Source organism: Lygodium microphyllum, chromosome 28, assembly GCF_053477565.2.
Source record: "Lygodium microphyllum isolate KBCC chromosome 28, Lygodium_microphyllum_v1.1.10, whole genome shotgun sequence".
NCBI classification, from domain to species: domain Eukaryota; kingdom Viridiplantae; phylum Streptophyta; class Polypodiopsida; order Schizaeales; family Lygodiaceae; genus Lygodium; species Lygodium microphyllum.
The window spans coordinates 102,021,464-102,027,815 of record NC_141162.1 but is presented as its reverse complement, the minus strand read 5'-3'; the positions used below and the strand labels follow the sequence as shown (position 1 = coordinate 102,027,815).

Below are 6,352 nucleotides of genomic sequence, written 5' to 3'. Positions count from 1 at the left end.
TTGAGATAATATAGCTATGAAGCTACTTATTTAGTGGCACAACAAAGGTGATTTTCCAAGATGGTAGGAAAATGGATGACTATGATAGAGGGGAAGATATGTTTTATGGTGATACCATTGATAAAAGTGAAGAGGAACAAATACCCTACATGTAAGTATTTATCAAAGTAAGCTTGTCATTCCATGCTACTCTTCTTGAAATAGGTGGCTAATGGTGGTTTCCCTCCACATTGTTTGGTGTTGAAAAAAATGCACCGGTGATACTCCTGAGAAATTTGAATCCTACTATGGCCTTTGTAATGGCACAAGATTGATATGCAAACATCTCCATAGCAAAATCCTAGAAGCTGAAATTATCACTAGGACTAATATCAATGTTATTGTTTTCAAAGGATAAGAGTCCTGTGACTTCATCTTGGGAGCTTATACATCTAAGGTCCTAGCTCTTTTCAAGGCTATTAGAAAGGTTAGCTCGATATTTAAGATTGTCTTCTAGCTCCTTTCAAGGTACTACATAGAAGGCTTCGATTCTTCTCACCACATCCTTTTGATGATGTGGATATTATTTACTTCATAGATATTCGTTCGCATTTTTTAAAAGAATTTGTCAGAGTTTCTAGAAGGAAGCACAAAGCTCTTGCTTAGGAAAACTTCTAATCATAAGATCATGGACATGAGCTTGATTTAGCCTTGATAGAAGGCTTGGAAAGTCCAAGGATTATAATTGGAAGGATTTCATGTGATTTGTTTAACAAATGGTGCAATATGTAGGACTGGTGAAAAAAGACACTTGGAGACAAAAACGCTTAAGAGTGTTTACTTAGGACTAACCTTCACAGCTCCATCTAGACATCACACAAGCATTGGCTGAAAACGAGATCATTGCAAATACATTGGACATACTACAAACCAAGAATTATAGCCTCCTGTTCATCAGTCATCTTGATAGATTTCGCATTAGTAGCCTCAATTCAGAAGTACACCTAACACACTATCCCCATGGCTTCTTTGCTTGAAGAATTCCAGGATCCAGCAAAGGGACAAGTAGCATCTCTGCCATTTGTTCCCATGGCTTCTTTGCTTGAAGAATTCCAGGATCCAGTGAAGGGACAAGTAACTTCTCTGTCATTTGTGTAAGAGCTATGATTTGGCATGCCTAAATGTCTCTCCTTGTCTCACTCCCTACTATCCTTCCGCATAAATGCATATGCAGATATTTGACTGCCATATAGAACCCGTCAAATTAAACTTCGACATCGATCATCGTACTCATAACACCACACTTTATGCAGGCTAGGCACAGAGCGCCTTGTTAACCTCAGTCAAAACAGAGCACATCAAACTCTTGATCCAAATACTGGTTTATAGTCTAAAAGATTATCTAATCAGACAACTTGGAATTCTATCATTACACTACTTGTCGGGATCATCGCTGTACTACCCACGATTTGAAATCCAAAATTAAGGGTAATCTAATTGTAGTGGCATTTGAAGATTAAAAGCAGTCACCCAGGCAGAGCTACACAAGCCTTGACAGAGTCATGGACCAGGTCAATGTTAAGCGCATCAAGAAACAACCACAGCCCACAAGCAACTCGGTCAACTGAGGTGCACCCCTCAAAATTTGCTTTGGGCAAGCCAGGCTGCTTGCAGATGCAAGGTGTTCAACAGTCGCAGCCCCTGACAGTCGCATTGCTCACATTTACATGTTTAGGCCATTTCAGATTTCATGGCTTGTAATGTTAAAACTCACAATGCCAAACCTCCTGGTAGTGTGGCACAAGATTTAAAGAAAGTTAGTTTCTCATAGAGTGTGGCACAAGCATGCTTCAATACATAGTTTTACATGCACATCATGCTCCACAGTTACATGCCTACAAAGATAGTAAGATACTCTGTAGGCTTTAAACTAAGCCTCTGCTGCATGTTCACCAGTCAGCTTGGCTGGCCATAAGGAAGTTCTGTATGGATAGTTCCTTATGCATGGATACACATACCAGTCATGAAACATACTGTGGATCAGGGGCCGTGTTTGGTAGAGGAAAATAAGCATTTGGATACAAGATACAGGGGTCATGTTTGGTACAGGAAAAGAAGCATTTGGATACAAGATACAGGAAGCATATAAATTTGTTGTCCTCAGCTGCTGTGAGAGGAACCATCATGAAACTTTTGATTCCCATTCTTGGTTTCAGAAGTACCATGTCACCTGTGTATCAGGTGGAGTTTGCTGACCCCCTACGTGGGGACACAGGCATGTTAATCTGTGCCTTACCACTCAAAGGCCCAAGAACCACATCCTTGTTTTAAGTCTGGAGAAACTGTGTCACACATCATTGGCTGCTCATACACAACAGCCAGTTTTGATGTTCCGGTGTCAGCATCGGGCATGAGAAGATACAGCTATCAACACTGATTAGCAGTGGCAATGTGAGGACACTAACAGCAATTTTATCTGATGATCCTAGCAGAAAGGGCAAGCGTGAGCTGCTCCTCACTCATGTAAGTTGGATTCTTCATTATCACAATAACTGTTTGAAGAAGCAGGTCCTGCATCATTGCCACAGATGCATGGTGCACCTCCAATTGCAGCTCCTGCAAAGCCAACATCAACCTTGCGACTTGAATATTGTCTTTAGGGCTTTCAACTCGAATCATTGCTTCTCTCCCGAGAAGAAACTGAACATTGATTGACATCCTGCCATGTGAACTAGATAGGGAACTTAAGGTCTTCGCTACTGGTGTTCTCCACACAGGCGGATTTTCTTGGTTGACCTTCTTCAGATTTCCAGGCATGGGTAACCTATCTGCTCTTCCATCATCTAGCCTAGCAATCAAGCCCTTCTTTTCAATCTCTAGCTCTTCAACCTTGGCACGAAGTTCTTCTATATAAGATGTTGCATCTGCCAGCAGCGAAGCTTTGTCCATCTTTGAGACATTAGGTACAACCGCCCGAAGTGCATAGAAGCGCTGATTCATTTTCTCGCGCCTTTGCCGCTCGGCCTCAACATGATTTAGAGGTTCATCCCTGCCATTAGCAGGTTTCCTGCCCCTTTTGCGTGGTTTTTTCTCCACAACAGATTGACTACAATCTGCTTCTTTAAAGGAAGCCTCCACATCAGAATGTTCTGATTCCACACTAGAGCGCACTGCAGTGTTGTGCAACTGTACTGTGACACAGTCTTCCTGCTGAAGGTTCCCCTTCTTGTCATCTGTATACAGTTTGCTTGAGCTACCAGTTTTTACATCAGTACATGTTTGACCTGATTTGGAGATATTATCCAAGGTCAAAAGCTCTACATCTTTGATATCCTCCTTGAAAGATGGCATGTCTGGTGGTTTTGCAGAAGGTTGGCTGTCAGCATCCCAATGTTTCGGTAACGTGTAGTAGTTTTGGGTCTGGGACATCGTGGGAAGTGACTTGGTATTTACAGTTTCTGAGACTTTCACAGTGTCATACATGTTACTTCTGGAAAGATTTGCTACCTGGCTCAGTGTCATATTACATTCTGTCTTGCCTTCAGTCTGATTAAAGGTTACGTCTGGTGTGTTGACTCCATTCATTAAATTTTCACTTTCTGCAGGCTTATCAAAGATCTGCATCTCAGGAGTACGCAAGGCAGCAGCATAGTTTTGCTGCATGTCAGGCATGGTCAATTGGCTATGGCTTTGCATCTCTGACGACTTAAGAGTCTGAGTAAAACTGTGAGTTACTGCAGCCATAACAGTTTGAGTTTGATCATGCATCTCACCTACCCTGAGTCCATGACTAAAACTCTGAGTTGCTGCTAACTTTATTGATTCATGGATACTGTCAATTTCTACTGCTGATTGCTTATAACCATGGTATTCTGAACTTTCCAGGGCAGAGAACAGGTGGTCCACCTTCATAGAGCTTGCATTTTGCCCATAATGTTGAAGCTCTGTATTAACCCCTTTCTTGCCAAAACCCTTACTCATGTCTTCAAACTCACCTCTTCTCAAAGCATGTGGCTCAGGATTTGCAGAGTGTGACGTGGTCATAGAAGTTGCCTGTGCATCTCCGGTCCCAACTGCTGGCAAAGTGAAGTTTGATTGCCAGACCATAGGCAAAAGCTTCTCACTTTCACCCCCACAAAAGATGTCAGCATAAGATACGTCCTGGGACAGCAAGCTGTGCAGAGAATCTCCCTGGCTATTACTTGGAAATTGGTCCATCTTATCCCCTCCTAGTGGAAATCCACTTGTCAACATCTTGCTTTGGTTTTGGACAGTGATGCCCGGCATATGTCCATTGCCTATACCTACGAGATAACCTGTGTTAGCTGAGATCTCAGTTCCCACAGTGAAATTCCTCCTTGGACTGGAAACAAATGGCATGTCCATCTTGGCCAGGACAGGATCAAGAGAGGACTGTCTAGAAGGACTATCCCATGGATTATCACTAAAGGTTTGAGTGACAACGGTCAGAAATGACATGTTTTCCTCAATCACTTCTGTAGATCCAAGCTCCACCACTCCAGACAGTGTTGGGACACACAAGATTGTCCTAATACCAAACCTCTGGGCAAGCTCTGCCCGAGCACACTCTCGGCCCCTCAGTTGATCGGCTCCCTTCAACCACAGGTACTGTGAACTTGCAAAAGCACGACCAGGAGTCCCTGTACCAATTGCAAATGAGTACATCATTGAGACTAAAAAAAACCATTCTGTGTCAGTAACATCAGCCTCCAAAACATCAAATCCTGCTGTAGCAGTGTTAGAACCATCCCCATTCTGGGCAATCAAAGCTTGCAACTCTCTCAAAATTCTCCTCCTCAACTGTTGATCAGCTTCACTGACTGCCACTGGCATACCCTGTTCCCCTTCCTTGGGGTTGAAGTACCCATCTCCCCATCCAAGCACTTGCTGTCCATTCTGAGAATCCGTCAACTGCCAAAAGATGGCATAAGTCCAATTCTCAGAGCTACTTTCTACTAGAGACTGCAATCGCTGCTGCAAACTGTCCTCATGGTATGCAGGAGCAATAGCTGCCGACGATGGGCCAGCTTCTGGCCACAAATTGTCATCATATGAGGATGTACTTATGAATGCCTCCAGGAAGGCATTGTCATCCATCCACAAAGGGCCTGAAGCCATCAGATCTGCATCAGGGCTCATTGTAGATATCAAAGAGGCACCTGCTTCTGTGGATCAAGTTTTGTGCTCACATCTCCAAGAGGAAACCCCTGTTTCTTTTATGAACCAGAGTGTTTTTTATCACATGAACACAAATGATACATACATGCACTAAACTGGCAAATAGTACATCCTATGGCCTCATCTTACGGGCCTGAGAGCAGATGGGCGGAGAAAAGACAGAATGAAAGCTGCAAGCCTGGCTTTCCAAGCTTTAGGAAGGGAGCAGCCACATGCTATTCAGGGGATCCTCACCACGCAGTGCCAAGGTAATCTGCGAAGCCGAGCTCAATTGCACAGAGGCATGTAAAAGTGTATGGTTATTAGCAGTACCACCTTTGCAATGAGTCAGTACCCCAGGTACTTGTGGACCAAAACTGACATGACCATTGATCAACCAGCAAAATTCTTTGACTAATGGTGAAGCAATCCCTCCTCTATCCCCTTTTCCTGCTCTGACGCTGAAACAATCCTCCTCTCTTACCCCTGTTGCCTGCTCTGCTTGCTTCACTTCACCTGTGAGATTGCAAAATTCATTTGCAAAAATGGTTGCAACCGGCCTGAATTGAAGCGAAATTTGACAGTCCTTGCTCCCGTGCTTTGCTGAAAATCGAGTCTTCAGAAGATCTAAACCACAGAGGGGAAACAGAGAACTTGGTTTCTGCGGTGGTAGTGGTACTGGTAAAGTGTCAAGATCCGCGTGGCAAAGAATGACAAGAGGAAGGTTTTGTCGTGTGGAGAGGGGACTCTGCCCTTGCACATAGCGAGGAAGACCCACAATGATGATGAAGTGCTTTCAGAGCAACAGTCCCTCAGGGTCTCATTCGAGCTGAAGAGTACAGACAAGAAAGAGACCCATGACAAGCAAAAGACCAGAGCGACTGAGAGAGCGAGAGAGAGGGAGGGGGGGGGGGGGGGGAGGGAGATGCAATGACATGAAACCAAATGACGCCAAACATAAACGAAATGAAATAACATGATATGAGATCAAAATTGAAATGAATTAAGACAATGTAAAACAATGTGTCCTAATCCCTTCCCTAAAACTCGTTTCACACAGTGGACTGTATCATCTAGATTCTGCTGAGTTTACAACGCTTTCATAGTCGTGGCTCTTCCACACACAAGTTATGCCACAACCAACTTAAGCAAATGAGTGGGAAAGAGAGAGAGAGAGAGAAATAATAATAATAAT

At 43.6% G+C, this 6,352-nt stretch overlaps 1 pseudogene; it reads right to left on the bottom strand.

Moving 5' to 3' along the window:
* Positions 1–1,336: 1,336 nt before the first annotated feature.
* LOC148011810 (transcription factor MYC2-like) lies at positions 1,337–6,026 on the bottom strand (annotated as a pseudogene).
* Positions 6,027–6,352: the final 326 nt, after the last annotated feature.